Below are 23,736 nucleotides of genomic sequence, written 5' to 3' on the forward strand. Positions count from 1 at the left end.
TACAAAAGACACAAAAATTAGCCAGGCATGGTGGGTAATTTTTACTCCCAGCTACTCAGGAGAGTAAACCAGAAGGATCCTTCAGCCTGGGCATTAAAGGTTATAGTGAGCTATGATTGTGCCACAGCACAATACCCTGGGCAGCGGAGCAAGACCCCTGTATCAAAAAAAAAAAAAGAAAAGACGCCTGTAATCCCAGCACTTGGGAGGCCAATGCGGGTGGATTGCCTGAGCTCACGGGTTCAAGACCAGCCTGAGCAAGTGCAAGACTCTGTCTCCAAAAAATAGCCAGGCATTGTAGCAGGCACCTATAATCCTAGCTACATGGGAGGCTGAGGCAAGAGAATCACTTGAGCCCAAGAGTTTGAGGTTGCTGTAAGCTAAGAGGTCATGGCACTCTACCAAGAGTGATCAAGTAAGACTCTGTCTCAAAAAATAAAAATAGGCTCAGCGCCCGTAGCTCAGTGAGTAGAGCACCAGCCACATACACCGAGGTTGGCATTTTCAAGCAGGCCTGCTAAATAACAGTGACAACTGCAACCAAAAAATAACCAGGTGTTATGACAAGTGCCTGTAGTCCTACATACTTGGGAGACTGAGGCAAGAGAATCGCTTAAGCCCAAAAGTTGGAGGTTGCTGGGAGCTGTGATGCTACAGCACTCTACCAAGGGTGACATAATCAGACTCTGTCTCAAAAAAAAAAAAAAGAAAGAAAGAAAGAAAGAAAGAGTCCCAGCTACTTGGGAGGCAGAAGCAGAAGAATCGCTTGAGCCCAGGAGTTGGAGGTTGCTGTGAGCTGTGATGCCACAGCACTACCCAGGGTGACAGCTTAAGGTTCTGTCTCCAAAAAAAAAGAAAAGAAAAGAAAAAAGATTGCATAATTACTTTAAATTTGAAAAGCCTTAACACTGTCTGAAGGGACCTTAAAGTTGCAGTCAGCAACAACCCTGTAAGAGGAAAAAATATAAATTGTTAAAGTCACTTTTTAATGTTATTTATCTTTAAACATTTGCTATTGTGAAGATTGTCCAAAATTTGTTTTGGACATGTAGACGGGACAGGACAAACTAGAGCATGTATGAACAAATTTTAAATTTTATTCTTTACTAAATTTTCAAAAACTAAGAATAGCATAAATCTTAAAATACGTGCCACTGTGTAGTCCAGTAGGAGTTACAATAACTATTCTGGAAATGAAAATACAGATAAGAAAATGAGTAAAGTCAGATTTAATCTAAATGTCAATATTTATGACCCCTAGGGTTTATTCCTAAAATAGAGGCTCAGCGTAAAAATGGCTCTGTATTTTTTCCTTTTCCATCACTTCCTCCCACACAGTCTAAGTTTTAGGGGCCAAAACCACTGTGACCACACGTCCCAGACAGTAAGGAAATTTCTCAATCAAAACCACATAGTCAGAGCTCTCTACCAGCTTCCACCACCCTGACCACAAGAAAGGGGACTGGTCCCCCTGAGTAGGCCTGCACATACCAGACTGCTCACCACAAGGCTAAACCCTGGGGACTAGTCACATGTGCAACTCAGGCAGAGGTGCCAGGGACAGAATCTAAGAAGGAAATATTAGGAAACGATAAGAGAAATAGGAATTAGGAAATATTCCTATTTCTCTTTCTCGTCTATTATAATATTTCTATTTCCTAATAGGAATATTGGAAAATCAAACAGTAGGAAATAGATAAGGAAAAAGATAAGAGACCAAAAGGGTAAGAAGAAAATACGTAAAAGAAGCGCATTCCACAAAGTCCAGGAGGAGATGGGTAAAGAAGTGTTTAATGTCACAAAGTCAAAAGTAATGTCACAACAGCAATCGCACGGGCTGGTCAGGGAAGATTCAGATTACAAGGGGCTCAGGAAAGGATGGAAGATGTAGACGCTGTGAATACAGATGCTCTCAAGACATGCTCCACCGCCTCTTCCCACCATAACCTCCTTGTAAATGGGGCCTAATTTCCCCGCATGCAGCCCGCAGCAGGAAGGACACAGATCACCCGATATCAGTCCTTCAGCCCAAGCAGACTCACAACGGTGACTTACCCAAGTCCAAAAATACAGCAGATTCGACATCTCTGAAGTCACAATGCTAGTCAGCCACCAAAAGCAAGATATAAAACAGACTTCAACTGCAAACAGGCAATTGTTTGCCTAGATGTCTGAGGCAGTGCCAAGTTAGCTCACGACATTCGAAATTTTAAGGGTACAAAAGGACCCCATTTATCCTTTTTCCCAGATGCATTTCTTTGATTACATCTTGCATGCTGAAACAAAAAAATTTATTCAAACAGTATTACAATTATTCTTTGAAATGGAATATTTGACTGATTGCCAAAAGTGACTGATTACATAAATTACGTGACTGAGTATTAACAAGTATGTTATTCTGTTACAGAGGTCACCTATTTAAATCAAGGACTTTTTAAAAATCCACTGTTGAAAAGGAAGAGGAATCATTCAGCCCTACAAAGCCATATAAACTCTCATCAGTAAAAAGACCAAGATGAACCCCAAAAAAGTCTAAAAAGAAAGATCACACAAGCAGGAAAACATTTTTAATATAAAAATACAATCCAAAATGCCGTCAGTAAACTCACAGATGAGACTCTCCCCCTTCAGTTATGTCATCTGCCTTTAGAAAATGTGGGCAGCATAAACAAACAGATTTGACTGGCATGGTTGGTTTAAAACCATGGTTAATCATATTTGATTCTTATCAGGCCTATAAAGGTACAAAACATTTCACTTTGGTTACCGCAAAATGGGAAGCTAACCTCAATTACCTACATCTCCACAAAAAAGTACCTATAGACTTTCACTGCAGGGTGCTGGGTACTGCAAAGCCACTGGCCTTAGCACATGGAGTCCAGGGAGCATCTGCCACTCTGTACTCTCCATTGGGCCTCCCCTACCACTCAGATTTAGAAAAAAAAAGTATAACTTGAAATCGAATGTTTGCTGCACAAACACAGCTTTGTAGCTCAGAACCTGGGCCCTGCTTGGGAGCAGACTGCTGTCCATAAATACAGCAATTCCAGAGCTGCCGCAGGAAGCCTGCTCACAGATAAGCACACCACTTCAATAAATCCTATCTGCGTACCCAAGAAGGGTTCTGATGAGAATTAACCAGCTAAGACCAAACTGAGGAACCAAACTCCACTGCCAGATTTTCCCTCCTGAGTTGCTGACAAGCAAGCGCTATCAAAGCAAAAGATATGAAAACACCAGGCTGTTTTCCAAGAAGCCTGACAGGCCTTGCCCGGGTAGCTGCCAAGTTTGCTGGTGAGACTGCTCTTAAGTACTGTGAAACCACACTCTTTTGACCTCAGAAAATACTAATGTCTTCAACTAAACACTGTTGATGGTGTTTGGGCAGTTTTCTGAATGTGAAATAGGCAATTCCTTGACCAAACTAGGATAAGCCAGCCCTCTAGTAAAACTGATCACAAGGCAGCACATATTTTTAAAAACACCCTATTAAAGGCAGCACATATATTTAAAAAGAGCCTACTGAAAGATGTTTGACTCAAACAGATTTTTTTTTTTTTTTTTTTTTGGACACAGAGTCTCATTTTGTCATCCTCTGTGGAGTGCTATGGCATCGCAGATCACAGCAACCTCAAACTCTTGGGCTCAAGTGACTCTCTTGCCTCAGCTTCACAAGTAGCTGGGACTACAAGTGCCCACCACAACATCTGGCTATTTTTAGAGACGGGGTCTCACTCTTGCTCAGGCTGGTCTTGAACTCATGAGCTCAAGCAATCCACCCACCTCAGACTCCCAGAGTGATAGGATTACAGGTGTGACATCACACCAGGCTGACTCAAACAGATTATTTATACACCTATGTTCATAGCAGCACTATTCACATCAGGCGAAAGGCAGAAGTAAGCCAAGTGTCCATCAACGAATAGATAAACAAAATACAATGGAGTATTAAAAAGGAAAGAAATTCTGACACATGCTATAATATGTATGAACCTTAATAACACTGTGCTAAGTGAAACAAGCCAAACACAAAAGGTTAAATACTACATAATTCCCCACATCAGGTACATAGTTATTCATATACACAGAAAGTGGAAGAGTGGTTGCCAGAGACCAGCAAGAAGGAAGAAAGGGAATTATTACTTAATGGGTATAAGTTTCAGTTTGGGAACGAAACTTCAGAACAAAAAAGTTCTGAAGATGGATAGTGGGGACAGCTGCACAAAATAATACCACTGAATTTTACACTTAAAAATGATAACATTCCGGGCTTGGTTACTGTAGCTCAGAGGCTAAGGCACCAGCCACATACACCGGGACTGGCGAGTTCAAACCCGGCTGGGGCCTGCCAAACAATGACAACTACAACAAAAAAACATAGCCAGGGCAGCGCCTGTGGCTCAAAGGAGTAGGGCACTGGCCCCATGTACCGGAGGTGGTGGGTTCAAACCCAGCCCCAGCTAAAAACTGCAAAAAAAAAAAAAAAACATAGCCAGCTGCTGCAGCATGCACCTATAGTGCCAGCTACTTGGGAGGCTGAGGCAAGAGAATGGCTTAAGTCCAAGAGTTGGAGGTTGCCTTAAGCTGAGCACTCTACCCCAGAGCGATAGCTTGAGATGCTATCTCAAAAAAAAAAATAAAAAAAGATAACATTCAGGGCCTGTAGCTCAGTGGTTAGGGCACCAGGGCTGGTGGGTTCAAACCCAGCCTGGGCCTGCTAAACAAAAAAAATAGCCAGGCATTGTGGCTGGTACCTGTAGTCCCAGCTACTAGGGAGGCTGAGGCAAGAGAATCACTTGAGCCCAGGAGTTCGAGGTTGCTGTAAGCTGTGACGCCAAAGCACTGTGAGCCATGAACCCACAGCACTCTATCTCAATTTAAAAAAAAAATTCATGTATGTATAGTTTAATTTTTCAAATGAAAAGACCAAAGATATGCTTTTTTAAAGTATAGATCTGGAATATTCTCAGTCACATCTTAGAAATACCATATTTTAAAACTATATATAATTAATACACATTTATATATATATATATATATATATATATACATACATACATAAGAATCCACTAAAGTTGTCTTCAGTTTCCATACTTGGCCAAAACCTAATCTTCCATCTCAGTCTGGAAGGCCAAAGAGCACACATTCTTCAAACATCACTTCTTTTTTTTTTATTGTTTGGGATTCACTGAGGTTACAAAGAATTAGATTCTCTAACAAAGAGAGAATTAGACAAAGTCCCTCTTATAATTGTGTCCCACCCCCAAGAGGTGTACCATAGACCATGAACCCCCAACGCCCTCCAGCTTCCCCTCTCCCCACTTCCTCATTCCCCTTGTATTAGCTCATCTACTGCCTTCATATTAGAATTGAGTACATTGGATTCTTGTTTTTCCATTCTTGTGATGCTTTACTAAGAAGAATGTGTTCCACCTCCATCCAGGTTAATACAAAAGATGTAAAGTCTCCATCTTTTATAATGGTTGAATAGTATTCCGCGGTATACATATATCACCGCTTGTTAATCCATTCCTGGGTTGGTGGGCATTTAGATTGTTTCCACGTTTTGGCAATTGCAAACGTCACTTCAGACATGCTTGACATGGTGTAGATCAATGACTGCATCCCCATGTGAGTTAACATCACATCAAGTCAACATCAACAATATAATCAAGGCACATTATCTGAGTATGTACTGTCAGCATCCACAGGCTCATTTCAAATGTTGGTGAGCATTTCAGATGTATCCTAGAATAAAAATTTCCTCTAGACAGAAACTATACAACATCTAAAGGATTTTGTCATGCACTTACCCAAGATGTTGAAAGATGGGATGGCTAGTTATTACAAATCTTAAAGGCTACTGGAAGAAAAGAAAGCTCTAGCACTGTATTTTGTGGACAGCAGCGTTGACTAGTGTGCTAACTAATGATATCAAAGAACAGGCTTCTAACAAACATGAGTGCTTGCAGAGAAAGCAGTCAATATTGAAAATCGAGGGTTCCTTGAGAGCTAACATTTTTCACATATTACCTCTGTAAAGATTCTTCTTTCATTCTTCTCCGGGGAAGATGCTGAAATTAATGTCAGGCAGTGAAAGCCAAGACACAGATGGAGATTCTCTAACAGCTCTGTTATCTTGAAAGCCAATTACATCGCTCCACTGCCACAGTTCTGGAGCCAAAGTCTCAGGATGCATTTTTCTCTCAACTGCTTGTGTGAAGCAGTGAGCACTTACAAAAGGATCAGGGGAAGATTTTTATAAGGACGATGACTTCACTTCTGCTTCTGAGATTATCCAGATATATTCTTCTTCGAGCAGCATACAAAGCTGGGGTGAGGGACTGCTGAAATGAAACTGCACCATCACTGCCGGGGAAAGCTTCAGGCTCCCTCTGGGGTTGGTGCCTTCTCCTAAACAACCGTGCCTCACCACCACACCCGGACACTCATGACCTTGCACAGTGCTGGGAGAGAAAGGGTGGCTGCAGGAAGATAGTGTAAAAGGAATGGGTATGATGTCTTAATTACTCCCAGCTTCCCAGATAATCAGTGATGTCAGGCCGAGACTCTAGCTAATAACAGACACAGAGAACACAGCTGTCGTGACGGTGCTGTTAAGGGAGTCATTCTTCTCATTCTTTCTGTAGTCCTCCTCTGAGTACAGCTGTCTCTCTGTATCCACAGGAGACTGGTTCCCAGACCACTGAAGATCCCGAAGTCTAAGGATGCTTGAGTCTCTGACATAAAATGTTGTAACACTGCATTTGCATATAACCTACACATGTTCTCCCATATACTTTAAAATCATCCCTAGATTACTTAGGATCTGAATACACTATAAATGCTATGTAAACAGTTGTTACAGCATATTTTTAATTTTTATTATTGTATGGTTAATTTTTCCTCAAATATTTTTGACTCAAAGTTGGTTCAATCTGAGGCTGTAGAACCTTAGTACTTACAAAAGTTTGTTTGTTTACAACGGAGTCAGTATGGCCTCCCTCCCTGTAGACTAACTCTTGCTGAGAGCAGGGACCGTATCTGCCTGGTTCATCACTGCATCACCATTACGCAGTCAGGTACCTACCTGGGTCACAGCAGGCGCCCAACTAGCACTTTCTGAATAGTTGTTGTTGTTGTTGTTTTAACAAAAGCAATACATATCTTTTTGCACATAAAAATATTTCAAGACTTTTCTTTATGATTATTCTTCTAGGTTTTATTTTTAAAGGTTGCCTAGTATTCCATTGTGTGGACATTCATAACTTGTTTAACCAATTCCCTATTGTTGGATACTTAGGTTTCCGATTTTTCACTATAATAAAGAACACTGGGATGATTATTTCTTACCCCCTAAAAGTAGAATTGCTGGGTCAAAGAGTATGTGAGCATCTATGCCCTCACTCTTCAAAGCTACCCTCCATTGCTTTACCTTGAAGGCAATAGCTCTGAATGTCATTATTTAGGTTAAGTTCCTCAAACAGGTGCCTCTGACATCAGCAGCCACAGTCCTACACTGTCTTCTCAAGACCTATTTTCAGGGCCCAACAGATCAGAAATCCAAGTAGTAGCGCTTGCTCCAAAGGGGCCTCCTGCATTCTTCCCAATGGCTGGAGCTACTCTTCGAGCTCACTGGAAGACAAAACCACATTGCCTCATCACATGCAGCTCCCCTCCTTAGCTTCCACTATGTTGGCTGGTCTCCCCCTACTTCCTCACAGCAAAAATGGAACCTGTCTCACCCATAAGACAGAGAAATGTCAAGCCTCACACAAATCCAATGAAGCTGTCCAGTATGTCTGCCTTCCCCTCCTCAACCCCATTTATGCAATCATTTCTCATTAGTTCCTCTAAAAAGAAGAAAGATGGTAAAAAGGAGAAACTCTCTATGGCATACATAGCTTTTTTTTATCCACTTTCATAAGAAGGGACCTTTCATACACTTTCCTGGTGAGTTTAATGAGAGCTTTAGACACTCTCCTCCAAAAAACACTCCAATACAAACATTCAAAATGACAAATTTGACTTTGAGGCCCCAACAAGAACCTCTGGGCCATTGAGAGGGCCTTGGAACAAATGGCAAAATGAGGCTTGAGAAATCCCTGAGTGTTTTCTCAGGATCCTGTCCCTGTTTCTAAAATCAAAGGGAGGGAAATCTGGGGCCCTATGGAAACTTGGAACATTGCCCAGCCAATTGCTCGTAACTCTGTACAGCCTTTCAAAGTAACTCAGGTGTCACTACATGGACGGCAGCAGTGGAGAAAAAAAAAAAAGTCCTATTACTGACCTTATGAATGGGCAACAGACCTGTTCCAAGCCCCGGGTACAGACTTGCCTGCCGACCACCTAACACGCTACAGATTTGTTTACTTGATTATTATCTGTCCACCCCATTACTAGGAAAACTCCATGCTGGCTGTGACTTTACTTTGTTCACACCTATATCCTAGCCTTGTCCAAAGTCAAAGATGCCAGTCCCAATGATTCTTGAAGGTCAAGACAGAGACTGAGGCCATCCACAAACACAATGACATAACACAGGAGATTCTGTGCATTCCTCATCTGGGGGTGAGGAAAGTGAACCAACAACCAGAAACAACCGGGACAGGCTCTGGGATAAGATCAGGTGGAAACACAGGAAGAGACTACACAGCGCAGGTGGCAAACATCTCCACAACACTAGGCCAGTAAGTGGGGTGCAGAGGGGCAGTGGCTGTGCAACAGCTCCAAGTCTCACTCGTGACCCATCTACCAGGTGACTGGTCAACACAAAAGGGAGCTGGCAGGCCCTCACTCTCAGCAGGGATCTCTGGCTAACCCTCCATTGCCACTTTCCAAGGCCACCTGCTACCCTGCACATGGGCCCATGCCAAAGGTCTTCATACCACAGCACTTGAGACACAGCAGTTATTATTTCCTCTTCACACGAGAGAAAGCCTGTGCCCCAAAAGGATTTAAACCCAAGCCCACTGTTATTTGTCATTCCCCAGCTGGCTTTCAAAACCAGAGTCTCCAGGGTCCTCCCCTTCCCAATTCCTATTATCCAGAGGACAATTGTCCCACCATGTCTCCAATGGCTCAAAAAGTTTAAGGTCAGGCACAGTGGCTCATGCCTGTAAACCTAGCATTCTGGGAGGCCGAGGCAGGTGGATTGCCTGAGCTCACAGGTTCGAGACCAGCCTGACCCAAAGCAAGACCTCATCTCCAAAAATAACAGCCAGACATTGTGGCAGGCACCTATAGTCCTAGCTACTGGGGAAGCTGAGGCAAGAAAATCGCTTAAGCCCAACCGTTTGAGGTTGCTGTAAGCTATGATGCCATGGCACTCTACCAAAGGTCACACAGTGAGAGTCTGTCTCACCAGGGGAAAAAAAAAAAAAAGTTTTTTAAAGCCTCACAAGTGTGCCTGGGCAGCCAGCCACATCTGCACCTCACCTGCCCTCCCTCCATCCCAAGTTAGCCAGTCCAGCTTGGCCTGGACTGAAAGCCATGGGTCCTCTTATACAGGTTGTTTCTAACTCCCTTCTGAGCCCACAGCCCTTCCTCCGGCATGCCACCCCGCCTATCTGCTCTCCTCTCCCCCTCTACCTGCCTGTGCACCTTCACCCTGCCACTGTCCCACCTGTGTCCACCCTCCAGTTTCCCCTCCAGTCTTCTCAGGAGTGATAAATTCCTCTTCTCTTTTAGCCTCAGGCACATCCATACCCCAACCCCTCTTCATACTTCAGCCTAAACCTCTGTCTGTTCTGTTAGGAAAGAAGCTGACGTCAGAGCTCTCTCCTCCCTCTGATTCCTCCTGTCCCTGCCACTGTCTCTGAGTTGGGTGGGTCCCACCATCAGCTAACCCTCCTTTCTCCTTAGGGGATGGCTTTCCTGAGGCCTATTCTCCACCACCCTGCCCCAGGGCTTTAAGTTTTTTTCAATCCCCAACCTTCACTTAATCTGTGACTCTGGGGGACTCCTTTCTCAATTTAAGCATCATCCACCTGCCTGACTTAGCTGAGAAGTCCCCACCCTACCGTACCACCTGAGAGTAGTTACAACATCCATCCCCTGTCGTTTATGGATTCACATAGTATACCTGCGTGAAACGTAGGAGCCTCAACGGCCACACTATGTTCCTTGACTGGGGAAAGCCTACCAGGAGCAGCATCAATTACAACCTGGACAACACACACGGCTGAAGGATCAACCACCACTGCTGTTCCTAGAGTTGGCTTGACATGCAGCTGAACAGGACTGGGGAAGGCAGTGCTGAAATAAGCTTCCTTTCTATTAGCAGGATAACAAACAACTGGTGAGGCAGAGTTCCTGAGCCACTCTCTTTAGGTGTCCCCTAGTCACGGTGGTGACGGAACCCAGGGACTAGCTGACACGGGATCATTCACAGACATGGAAGCAGAGGCCCCTGTTTCCCCAGGTCACACCGTTGGTACCTACAACTCAGCTTACGGATGATGAGGGAGGCAAGGATAAAGGAGAAAACAAGAAACTGGAACTACTGAACACAAAAAGGAAAGTGGAATTTAAGTCAAAAGGTAAAAGAACATGAAATTTTGTTTTTAATAACGCGGCTTTCTTTGAAAAGCTAATTTACCTTAAAGATAGAAAGTTGTGACTATTCCCCAGGTTTTACGTTCCTAGGAGCTAGCTAAAATTTAGCCACGTTTTTTAAAACCAAAGAAAGTAAACTATCAAATTTCTACGACTTCCCAAGGGCAGACCCAGTTCTGATTCTCCTTTGCAGGCTGACCACTTATAGCACACATCTTCCTAGATTCCTCACTGCTGTCAAAGAGGTATCTTGCAAAAAATGGAAACCTCATGTTACTTTCAACCCCAAAACAAAAGAGAAACAAAAACCCAAAGTACCTCTTCCGGCTCCATTTAACCATTCCGTGGTATAGGTTCCCTTCTGGGTGCTCTGACTTAGAGAACCTGGAACAGGTGACCACTGCCCCACCACTGCACCCTGTCCCAGGGAAGTTGGTGTGGGCTGCAAGGCTGCACTCACCACTCGGAGAGGACATTGTCTGTCTGTCCTGTAACTCACCAACAACTAGACCCAATCACATTCATCTCTCTATCTCAAGACTTACCAGAGGTCTGGCCCATACCGGACTCAACACACATTTATTGTGTGGTCAATGCCAAGTTTTAAAAAGACCTGGCCTCTCTAGCCCCCTCAGTCTGTCCCTGGCAATCTCCCACTCCTCTCGGCCCCACCATATCCCCTCGCGGAGCAAATGAACTGTTACAGGCTGATGGGGTTCAGGAAAGACCCGACTACTAGTCTGAGAAAAACCCAGGGCTGTGTATCTTCCCAAATACAATTTGCTCATACTGTCTTCCTGACGCAATTCTGTGCCACTGATTTTTGACCAGTATGCTTTGAGAGGATCTTAGGTATACTGAGAATTTTTTTTTTTTTTTGAGACAGAGTCTCACTTTGTCCCCCTCAGTAGATTAAACTATTTTCAAAAGAAATTCAAAGCACAGTAAGCATATTCTTTTTTTATTTACTCTTTATTTTTTTGATCAACATAATTTAAGTGTGGCGTGGAAGCTTAACTACAGGTCCAAGTGTGCTGTGAGATACAAAAAGCCTGAAAAACACTGCTCTACACACTGAATTCCTATAAAATCTTCCTAAGTTTCTCATTCCACAGTTTTATATCCGTAACACTGAGTAACACTGCTCGAATAGGAAAAATACAGTCTGAATTACAAAACAGGAAATGTTGGCTGTAACAACAGTTCATATTTACTGAGGGCTTAGCACACATAACTTCTTTTTTTTTTTGCAGTTTTTGGCCGGGGTTGGGTTTGAACCCGCCACCTGTGGCATATGGGGCCGGCGCCCTACTCACTGAGCCACAGGCGCTGCCCAGCACACATAACTTCTATACCAAGCTTGGTACACACACACACTTCTGACCCCCTGGCCATTGAAGGAGTAAGCTATAAAGCTCTTTTTTCCTACAAACAGTTTTCTACTATTAAACCAGTCAAGTAAGATTATTCTGCCTTTCCACTGTCAGGCTATCTAGCTTAATTTTTAATTTCTCTGTGCCTAAGTTTTCCCATGGGGATAAATGATGAACAGAAAGTCTTCTTTTTTTTTTTTTATCCTAGGAGGAGGACAAAAAAATAACCAAATACAAACAAATCAGGCTGATGGTTTGGGCAGAGGGTAGAAAAATGACTAAATAAATAAATCAGCCCATCTTCCTGAAATAAGACGCACTCTCGGCACTTTTAGCTTCTAATGAGTCTTAACTTTGATATTCTCTCCACCCTGGCTGATCATCTCTCCTGAGCCACATCAGACACAAGGGCCAGCAGGAAAAGCAAGTTACTACACGGGCTGTGACACCCCTCTACTGTCCTAGATAAACAGGACCACAGGAATTCACTTTTACTTCATGTGAAATCATCCCGCCTGACTGTAACCAGAACTAGGAGCAGCTGGTTCTGGCTGACACGTGTACTGTTTATGGTGGGGCTCTTACAGGGAGGTCCCCAGATCAGCAGCATCTGCAGCACCTGGGGACACATTAGCCAGGTAAACCACCCCCTGCTGCCTGCCCAGGCTCCTAGCCTCAGAAACGCCAGTGGGGGCAGGGCCCGGCCCTAGAGCCTGTAACCAGCCTTCCAGGTGATTCTGATACAAGCTGAAATTTGAGAGCCACTGGGCTTAAGCTGATAAACATCCAAAGTCCTGGGAAGGCCTTGCTGGGCTAATGTGTGTCACAACTCTAGTTTAAAAAACTGGCTCCCCACCAACAGCACCTACTGTCTGGCAAAGCCCACAAACACTGAACTCCTTTGGGGTGTCCCTTCTCCTGCTTCTCTGGCAAATTATTTGTGCCCCACTCTCTGAGTCTCCAAGAAGGGAATAAGGACAGGATCCCCCTCACACAGTCAAGGACTTAGAAAGTGTCTAGTATGCGATTAGCCCAAATGGGAATCCTTAAGATTACTACTTCTGTGCCAAAAGGTCTGATGAGAACTACGAAAACAGCAAAATAAAATTTGCTTCCACCACCCACCCACCAACATGCAGAAAACACCCACTCTACAGATCTTTCTGAACAAAAGCCAACAACTCTGGGGCACAAAGCCTCCCATACCTCAAGAAAAAGGACAGGATGAATTTCTTTGTTTGTTTGTTTGAGACAGAGTCTCACTATATCACCCTCTATAGAGTGCGGTAGCATCACAGCTCACAGCAACCTCAAACTCTTGGGCTTAAGTGATTCTCCTGCCTGAGCTTCCCAAGTAGCTGGGACTACAGCTGCCCACCATGACACTCAGTTATTTTTTATTATTGTTGTCATTGTTTAGCAGGCCCGGGCCAGGTTCAAATCTGCCAGCTCCAGTGTGTGTGGCCAGAGCCCTAACCACTGAGCTACAAGCACCGAGCCAAGGATGGGATGAATATTAACAAAAAGGAATCATCTCATACCTCACATTTATACTGTGCTTACCTTGCCAGGCGTTCAGTGCCTTACAAATGTTTACTTGTACAACCCCACGACAATCCTGTAAAGTAGACTTGGAGAAACCGGGGCACAGAGGATCTGCATAACCTACCTAAGCCCCACAACTCCTAAATGGCGAAGCTGAGACGGGAGCCTAGGCCTGGACGTCAGTGCTCTGAACCTCTGCACTGTAAGACAGAAAGCTCCCTGTCGTCTAGGCATCCACCAGCCACTTATCACTGATCCCACAGCTCAGTTTTTAGGACACTTAAGTTTAGGCACCGAACTACTGTCGTGGGGTTCAATGCTGGGCCCTCAACAGAAACGCTAATTAATTATACTTGGTTCCACCAGCCTCTTCACTCCTTCCTAATCTAGTTCTGCCTAAGTCAAATCAAAACTCTCCCAGAGCAGGATTTCTCTCTTCTCATAACTCCCCTGGTACTACACCGCTTAACCCCTAATTATATACCATCTGTCACACAGAGCTCTCTAATTGTTTCTTGTATATTAGCCTTTTCTTCCCCACTGGACTGTAAAATTCTTTGGAAGTATCCATATTTTCTATGAAATCCAACAGAACTAGGCAGCAGCATGGCTTGTGTATATGGACTCAGTGTTACACGTTAATTGGTTAGCTTATTCACTTTGCTTTCCTGACACTTCTTTGTTATCAACCCTTAGAAACACAGGAGTATGAAGTTTATGCTATTTAAAGCCAGCCTTAGGGGAGGTATTCCACCAATATTCACTGAGCAGCAACTGTTTCAAGATCTGTACTCCAAACCCCTCAGCAACCTAGCAGGGGAGAGTGTTGTCATTCCAGTTTGAGGAAAGGGGAACCTAGGATACCAGTAACTTGATCAGTGTCACTTAGAGTTGGTGAAGGAAGAATTTAAAAGCTCTACTTCCAAAAAGCCCCTACTCTGCCTACCTCTAAGTTGGAGACTGAGGCACTTAGACTAAAATTCTCTTCAAAGCAATAAATTATTAATACTCTTGTAAAAAATGTTATGGTGACAAAGAAAATTTTAAACTATTTTAAAACGATGATGACCATATTCATGGATAGAATTACAATATTAAGATAGAGCAGGGCGCAGTGGCTCATACCTATAATCCTGGCACTTTGGGAAGCCAAGATGGGTGGATTGCTTGATTTCAGAAGTTTGAGACCAGTCTGAGCAAGAGCAATACCCCATCTCTAAAAAAACTAGGTGGGGGGGCGGCACCTGTGGCTCAAAGGGGTAGGGTGCCGGCCCCATACGCTGGAGGTGGCGGGTTCAGACCCAGCGGCAGGTTCAGACCCAGCCTCGGCCAGAAACTACAAAAAAAAAAAACAACTAGGTGGGCATTGTGGTGGGTACCTGTAGTCCTAGCTACCCAGGAGGTGGAGGGAAGAAGATCACTTGAGCACAAGACTTTGAGAGTGCTGTGAGCTATGACATCACCACACTCTACTGAGGGTGACAAAGAGAAACTCTCTCAGAAACAAACAAAAAATATATATATATATAAAAAATAAGAAACGAATGGTCACTTCCCTCTTTATTAGATTACACATTCACTACTCTCTCTCACTAAAAGAGAGAACTAAAACACAACCTTCCCCCCATTGGGTAAGTTGAGTTTAGTGGGAACAGAATTTCAGTTTGGAGTAATAAAAAAAGTTCTGGAGATGGATAGTGGTGATAATAAAGTAAATGTACTTAATGCCATTGACATATATACTTAAAAATGGTTAGATGGGGGGCAGTGCTTGTGGCTCAAAGGAGTAGGGTGCGTGTCCCCTAAGCCGGAGGTGGTGGGTTTAAACCCAGCCCAGGCCAAAAACCACATAAAAAAAAAAAAAAAAAAAAAGGTTAAATGGTAAGTTTCATGATATGTATATTTTATCAATTAAAAAAAAGATTTTTAAAAATCAGTATGTTGAATTAAAGGAGTCAGACACATTAAAAAATAATACAAAATGCAACCTAATTTATAGTCACTGAAAGCAAATCAGTAATTGCCTGCATCTGGGATAAAAAGAGGGAAAAGTCTCTATCTTGACTGTGGAGGGAAATGTACATCTTCCGAAAACAATCAAAATGTACACCTTAAACAGATTCAAGTTTTGTATGTAAATTATAACTTTTAATGAAATTGAAAAAATAAACTTGCATATATTTGTAGAAAAGTAATGTATGAGAAAAGTTGCTCCACAAAAAAATAAGAAGAAAACACTGTTTAAGAGACGATTTGGGAAAACCATCTCATAAAATAAAAAGGAAAAAACTAAAGCTGATGCCTTCATTGTGTTTTATAAGATGAACCTCAAAAAGATTAAACCCTTCAATGTAAAAGGTAAAACTGGAAAGTTGGTGGAATATAAAATATCTTTGTGTTCACAGGGTAAGGAAGACCATCTTAAGACCCCTAAAGTGTAACCCAAGGCAAAAATTAATGGATTTGGACAACGTCAAAACAAAAATTTCTGGAAGTTGGCATTGACAAAGTTAATAGATGATAGGGTGGCATTAACATATAGCATATGTGGCTCAGCACCTATAGCTCAGTGGTTAGAGTGCCGGCCACATGCACCGGGACTGGTGTGTTCAAACCTGGCCAGGGCCTGCTAAACTACATTAACGACTACAACCAAAAAATAGCTGGGCATTGTGGTGAGCGCCTGTAGTTCCAGCTACTTGGGAAGCTGAGGCAAGAGAATCACTTGAGCCCAAGAGTTTGAGGTTGCTGTGAGTTGTGACTCCAGAGCACTCTACCAAGGGCGACATAGTGAGACTGTCTCAAAAAAAAAAAAAAAAAAAGCATGACTCAATCAAAAAGTAAAAACCACCACTGACTGAATTCACGTGAGAAAATGCAACAGCTCCTTCCGGCAGCAGTTTTAAAATAAGCAAGCCCACACCAAAAAACGATGTTTTTAGGGGAAGAAGAAATACCTAAACAAATAGAGGAAGGAAAAGAATAGTGACGATAAAAGGCAGAACGAACTGGGTGCAGGCTTATGCCTCCCTGCCAGATATTAGGGGGGTTAACGCCTATATGCAAACAATTAAAAAGTTTCATTCCCAAAACAGTATCATCTTTTCTACAGCAGCACTTTTCATTTGATAGTAAAAGGTTAGGAATTCTACCAGCTTCCTGAAATGCTCTGTATAAATGAATTCTGTAAATTAAAGTGTATTTGATGTGTAACAGTAGTACTTTTTAGGGGAAAAAAAAAAGATTATACTTAGGAGTTCCGTATATTTTCATGAGATACATGAGCAAAGCATGTCTATTTTTCTAGCTGATGTGAGGATCTGCCACAAGTTGAAAATTAAGGGATTTAACCAGAAAAAGAAAAAAAAAAAGAATTGAGTTGTCAAGCTAAAATTGAACGTCTACAGAAACTGAATGTCTGTGGTCAACACAGGCAATTATATCTTACAAAAATACACAAAGTTCTTTAACTATCAAACATACACAGGCATTTATGTGTATATTTTATTCTAACAATGTTGAAGGGAAACCCTCATATACAGACTTAAAAATAGTTGAAGCAGGAGGCGCCTGTGGCTCAGTAAGTAGGGCACCAGCCCCATATATGGAGGGTGGCTGATTCGAACCCAGCCCTGGCCAAACTGCAATTAAAAAAATAGCCAGGCATTGTGGCAGGCAGCTGTAGCCCAGCTACTCCGAAGGCTGAGGCAAAAGAATTGTCTAAGTCCAAGAGCTGGAGGTCTGTGAGCTGAGATGCCACAGCACTCTACCCAGGGCGACAAAGTGAGACTCCGTCTCAAAAAAAAAAAAAAAAATAGTTGAAGCAATTATACAAGGGTTTAAAAAAATAGCTGAGGAGCACAGTGAATACTGATAAACTCTTCTGCTATGAAGGCTTTAGTTTCAGCTGAATAGGCATGTATATTACAAGTTAGACACTGTGCAAGATGCTAGGAATCCTCCAAGGAATAAAGAAGACACTGTTCTAATGACTGTCCCTTTGCTGTCAGTTTAATTTATCCCCTTTAGTTCATTTTTTTTAAGTTTCTAGATATTTGAAATAGCTCACTACCAGCACGAAAAGCTGCAAAATATCTAGTTTACTAAAAACATAAATTTGTAGCTAGCATTTGAAACACAAATAGAAGGAAAAGACTACTACACACTTCTTTACATAGAGCTATCACTTTCTGCAAAATAGCCACTTAAACTAATGGGTATCGCTGCCACTCCCTGCTACCCAGCAGGTCAGAGACAGAAAAACTCAAGAATATGGTATATAGCTTAAGAGAAGCAGTAAGGAAACTCAAAAAATTAGGGCCTCCAGCCTAAACAGGAAGCAAGATAAGGAAAGTGAGCTGCTGCAGACAGAAGGCAGCTCCTGGAGGTTCCCCCTAAGCTGGAGCCTCCAACAACAGGCACAAGCGGCTGCTTGCTTGCCTGCTTGCTGGCTTGCTTGGCCAAGGCATGTCTTCAGAGCTGGAAGGCTGCCACCTGCTGAATCACCAAACATCCCCGGGCTTCCCTTGGAGCTATGACCAGACAGGCACCCATCCCCCTCCTAGTTTCTCCCCTGAACATCTTACACCAGAACCAATGATATCCCCAGCCCTCTACCCTTCTGCACAGGCCAAAACAGTCACCAACCCCACTCCATCTGGGTAGCCCTCGGCAACTCTCATCGCGTTCCTACGTCACCAGTCCCACTCCGATCCCTCCTTCGACCCACTGAATGTTCAATCCCCAAGCGCCAAGAAGCGTGGGGAGTTCACAGCACACCATAACAGGCATTCACCACTTACTCATCCAGGCAGCCAACCAGAACCATCCCCAAATGAAAGCAGAATAACCTGTCCAAACAGCTCTAAAGATCCAGGAAGGTAAATGTCAAAGGAGCTAAAACAGTCGCCAGGCCTCATAGCATACGATATAAACTTCCCTTTCAGAAAGCAGCCTTCAATCTTGGTTTCATAAGCAGGTACTGCTTAAGTGTGTACTGTTTGAAGGTGAAAAGAAACATCTGAGAAGCACCTGCCAGGATTCTCTTCGCTCTCTCAGGCCAGGGCAACCCTCATCCCGATTTGTATTTCGCAACACCCAAGAGAGAAACAAGCGTAAACCATTCGCACCAAGTTGATTCCGTTAGCTGGGCACAGGGCACCCTACCCGGCCCAAGAAAGGCACGAGCCCAACTTGGGGTTAAGACAGTAGGAGAGACAGCCGCTGCTGTCGCTGCTTTGCCCTTGACACGTCGCCTGGGAATCGCGCAGACCGCCTAGCCCACTGAAGAGCCGAGTCCAGTTCTGGGCGGCGCCAATGGCCCCCTCCAGGCCTTACCCCTAAACACCCCCACGCGGCAGGGGCAGCCCCGCGGCGTCTCACAGCCGCCGGGAGGGGGCCGTTGTGAGGCCTGGGGAGAAAGAGATGTCTCTCTCCTCAGGGAAGGTGATCCCACCTGTTATGTCGTCGAGGGGCATCCAGTGACCACGGAGGGGGATCCTGAAACCGTGGGCGCCTGGCCGGCCGCGATCTGTCCCTGAAGTACCAACTGTCACGCCGCCGCCTGGGCCGTAGGGGTGGGGCCGTGATTTGGGGTCAGCCCCTGCGGGTCTCTGGACCCCGGGCTAGCCACTGCCGAACCCTCCCCGCCTCCAGGTCTGCTCAATCCGACACCAGGCAGCCTTCCAGCCAGCACGCAGCACCTCTGAAAAGGTGCCCACTGACGCCTCCCCCTTCCTCCCAGCCTCAACTTGGCTGGGGAGCGCCCCCGGCGGCCCGCCCCCTCCGAGCCGGGATCCTGGCCGCCGGACCGCCCCCCCCCGCCCACCCGCTGGGAGCGGCAGCGCCGGGGCAGTGCCCGCCAGGTACGCGCGCGGCTCCGCGCGGGCAGCGCTCACGCCCCCTCGCCCAGGCTGCCCGCCCGCCGCTCCCCGGCGTCAGGCCGGGCGGGAGAGACTGGTGTCCGATCGGCCCCCTGCGACCGCGAGGCCGGCTCTCTGCCCCTGCCCCACGACTCACTTGCTCCGGAGTCGCGTTAGCCGCCGGAATTCCGCTCGCCGAGCCCCCTGCCGCGGAATGAAATCCGGGGCAGGGCAGCGTCGAGGCTCAGCACCCCGATCGCGCTGGCTGACTGGCTCTCCAGGCGCAAAGGGAGAGCAGCCTGCCCTTGCCGGCCCTTCCCGTTTCTGTCCTGTCCGCCGCCTGCCGCCGCTGCCCGGCCGCTGCCTCGCTGGTGCGAACGCTTCCGACTTGCCACCGCGAGCCTCCCGGGCTGCCGAGCATGCCCAGTCCGCTGCCAGAGCCGGCCCGGCTTTCCGCGCGCCGCGAATCCGCTCCTCCGGGTGTTCGCGGCGGCCGGGGGAAGAGCCGGGCGGCCGGGCGGGGCTTGGGGCGGGGGCCCTTCGCGGGAGCTAGAGGGACCCTGGCCGACTGCGTGCAGAGGAACAGTAGGGGCTTGGATCCCTTTGATGTTACTTAGAAGTAATGGGTAACTAGGGAGGCGGGCGCTTTCTCCAAAACCAAGGCCCAGCTTGCACGTTTTTAGGGGGCCGCTAGGTCAGGGCCGATGGGAGCCGGGTATTACAGTCAAGGATGGCAAACCACTTGGGATACAGCCGGAGAGTTGAGCAGCTGGAGCTGTTCAAAACACAGGGACCGCAGACTCAGCCTTCCGGAGCCCGGGCTCGAGGGCGAGAGTTTGCTAACTATACTCGGAGTCTCTTGCCCCACTAAGCCAAGGGCTCTGACACTTATGATTAACTATCGATTGATCATTCACTTAAAAAGGCGGACCTCAGAACTATCGGGCCCATTTTCAAACTTCTATCCATAGACTCCTATCCTCCTCCCCGCAAAATAATAAAAGCCGGCAGAACCGCAAACCCCGCGACTTAGCAAACACCAGGCAGGCCTGAGGAGCTCCAAGCCTCGAGCCGCGCCCCTCCGAGCTGAGGCCAAAACCCGGAAAGCGGGTTCTCTCGGACTGGAGCCCCGCGCATGCCCGGTAGCTCGACTTGGTGCGGGTCGCCCGAAGGAAGGTTTTCCCTCTGCTCCGGGAGCGGAGCCCCAGCACCCGGGTTAGCGGCCGGCGGCGACAAGAGTTGATCTTCTGCCCTGGTGCGTTCCCTCGCTGGCTGGCCCGCACTGCACCGCCGACGCGGAGAGACGGCCTCGGGCTGTGCCTCCCGCCGGGTCTTAGACTCGGCGAGCGGGGGAGGGGGCATGCGGCGACATTGGCGTGACACGTGACTGTCCACGGCGCTCCGGGCAGCCATCTTCCGCCCGGCCATCTGGCCTCAAGCGATCACCGCGGACCCGAAAGCCGGCCGGACGCCAGCTGAGCGCCCACTTATCCCGCCACGCCCTCCCGCCAGCTCCGGCCTCCGCTCCACACCGCCCTCCGCCTAGCCCAGAGGCCGGAATCGCCGCACTGATCCCCGGCCTGCAGGGAGAACCGGCTCTCCCGGTCCAGAAGCAAACGGCTGCGAAGGAAAGAGGGCAGAGCTCCGGTGGCAGATAGTCTCTGCTTTTCTCCAGAGGCGGAATTTGGAGCGAGGGGTCCCCCTCCGTAAGACAGTGACACCGCTGCTCCGGTTGCCTAGGCGTGATGCATTGGCAGGGACACCTGAACTGAGGCTCAAGTCGTTCTTCCCTGCGGTGCAGTAGCCCGGGGGCCCTGGTGGTGGGCTGCTTGGTTGGTGATGATGTTAGTAGTGAACGAGCTACTGCCTCGAGTCACTTGAGGTCCCTGTTATCTCTGGACCGGCGGCGTCCACCATCGCCTGAGAGTTAGTTAGAAATGCACATTTTCGGCCCCTCCTACAGCATCTAACTCTACGCTTGGGGTCCTGCAATACGATTTACAAGCCCTCCCGGTGGTTCTCATGGACGCCTCTTTATTTCAACTGTGCTTTACGACGATTCATTTTAATAAGTGAGGCACTGAAAATGTACGTAGTTTGCCCAAAGCACAGTGAGGAGACGAGGATTCGAAAAGAGGCATTCTGCTCCAGTGCAGATGTTTCATTGCGCCTTGCACCCCGGACTTCTCTGGCTTCTTTGCCTCTACGACATCATACTGCTTTTCTCAGGAAGATTAGGAAAGTACATTTGTCACGTATGGCTTTAAAATAACTGAAATTAAATTCGACAACATGTTTTGAGCGTCTACTGAGGGCAAAGCTCTGCGAGTCACAGTAGCCCTACTCGGTATTTTCGTCAGTTAGCACCTAAGAGGTGAAAGAAAATCTTGTTTTCTTGTGGTGTAAATTTTTTCAAACTAAGGAAGTGCCAGAAAGCTGCTAGCTGGTTTCTCTCAGAGTGCTACTTATGCAGAAAATGCTGTAAGCTTTGGACTTTTGTATGTGTGAAATGTTTCACAATAAAAAGCTTTTTAAGTTGTCCTCCGTGAGTAATTTTAGGATGATAGCACTTGGAAAAAAGCAGAATATAAAAGTTTTTCCACTTTAATCTCAATTTCATAAAATAATTCAGAGAAAAAAGTCATAGATGAATATACTATACTAAAAATACAGCCATAAATACAGAAAAACATCTAAAGAGAAATCACAAAAGATGTAAATTCTGAGTGAATTGTAATAGAGACACAAAAACTTGGCTACCCTTGAAATTAAATTTAACTATGGTTCCTAAGTACTACTTGGAATAAAAAAATTATTTGATAAAATTCTTCTCCAATCCACTTTGTTCTAAGGAATTTTAGGACTAAAATTTTAAGCATCTTATTAAGAGTAAGTTGAGTCTTTTAAGGTTCTCAGTACCATAAATTGCATTGCTGTCAAGACAATTAAGAAACAAAAATGAATCACCTCTAAGTCACAATCAGTCATTAAAAAATCATGTTAAAAATATGCTAAGAGCAAATACTGAGCCAAATACTTCACATGCCAAAATAGCTATTCTGAAGTAGGTGGTTTGGTTCCAAATGAATGACTCTTCTATCTTTAGTGGGTAATCAACCTGATTAAAGATGTGGTTTTAAATGAAGATTTTGTCCAGTTGACCTGTAAGCAGGAGCCACCATTCACCAACCTGTGCTTCAAATACTGCTCAGGGAGGAAGGATGCTTCTTCATGTGTCCAGTGGAAGAATCTGGAGCCACATGACTTGAGTAGCATGAGCAAGAACTCAGAAGCCCGCCTTACCCGTTAAACTCATCTAACCAACCCAAACGGGTTCACCTAAGGCTGACCAGAAATCCAGCTACAGACACCAAAGGCAGTTCCAAGTATCTGTCCAGAGGCTTAGATCTAATAGTACTCAGTCCTCTGTGCTCATTCTTATGTCACTGTCTTCAGTAACTGCTCGGCTTCTTCTCTGTCACAAAAGAAAAAAAAAGGGAATTTATGTGAAAATAACTGGGATAGATCCTGGATGTAGCTAAGGCTCAGGACAAGATCAAAATGAGGAATAAACACAATGGACAGGAACCCAGAAAGTCTCCTCTGCATTTCTATTTATTCTCTTCTCTTTGCAGTCTGGCTTTTTTTGCCTTCAGTTTCCAACCACTTAAGAGCTCCCAAATTTATAACTCTTCTAGAGAGTAGCAAGAATGACCTTAGCAGTAGTCATTAACCCCATTTGTCTAGTAGAATCCTATTTCCTTAGATTCTCACTGTCCACTTAAACCATTCTTCCTAATATTTCAATGTCCATCTCCAGTTACACCCTTTTTTGTTTTGAGACAAAGTCTCACTCTGTCAGCCTGGGTAGGGTACAGTAGCATCATCATGGCTCACAGCAACCTCAAAGTACTGGGCTCAAGTGATGTCTTGCCTCAGCCTCCCGAGTAGCTGGGACCACAGGTGCCTCCCATAACACCCAGCTAATTCTTCTATTTTGAGTAGAAACCCGGTCTTTGCCTTTCTCAGGCCGGCCTCAAACTCTTGAGCTCAAACAATCCACCTGCCTCAGCCTCCCAGAGTGCTAGGATTACAGGCATGAACCACAGTGCTTGGTTCCAGTTCCACCCTTTTTATCAAAGGTGCCTTCTAGGACACAGAAGCCTTCCAGACACACATTTTGGCTCTTGATTATATAATGTCTTTTACAGTTCTTAGTTTCTTGCAGGTTAAGTCTTAACTCTCCAACTACATACTTCATGTCATATCAAGAATATGTATCTTTCATCTTTCAGAGTACCTAGCATGGGACTTAACACCAAGTAGCCCATAGTAAATAGTTATTGAGCTGGCTCGGTGCTCGTAGCACAGTGGTTACGGCGCCAGCCACATACACCCAG

General features: G+C 45.5%; 1 protein-coding gene across 14 annotated transcripts in view; it reads right to left on the minus strand.

Annotated features, from left to right (window-relative positions):
* The window catches only part of SGMS1 (sphingomyelin synthase 1), a 297,687-nt gene extending 277,923 nt beyond the window's left edge, over nt 1-19,764 (minus strand). For 12 of the 14 annotated variants that reach the window (XM_053582640.1, XM_053582635.1, XM_053582632.1 and 9 more), the window contains exon 1: nt 19,494-19,752. The gene's annotated coding sequence lies outside the window, so the exon portion shown is untranslated. Of the gene's footprint in view, nt 1-18,930; nt 19,181-19,493 lie in introns of those variants that run through there. The other 2 variants (XM_053582627.1, XM_053582636.1) reach the window with 2 other exon arrangements.
* Between the last annotated feature and the right edge of the window lie 3,972 nt (nt 19,765-23,736).

This window comes from Nycticebus coucang, chromosome 3 (genome assembly GCF_027406575.1).
Source record: "Nycticebus coucang isolate mNycCou1 chromosome 3, mNycCou1.pri, whole genome shotgun sequence".
In the NCBI taxonomy this organism is placed as follows: domain Eukaryota; kingdom Metazoa; phylum Chordata; class Mammalia; order Primates; family Lorisidae; genus Nycticebus; species Nycticebus coucang.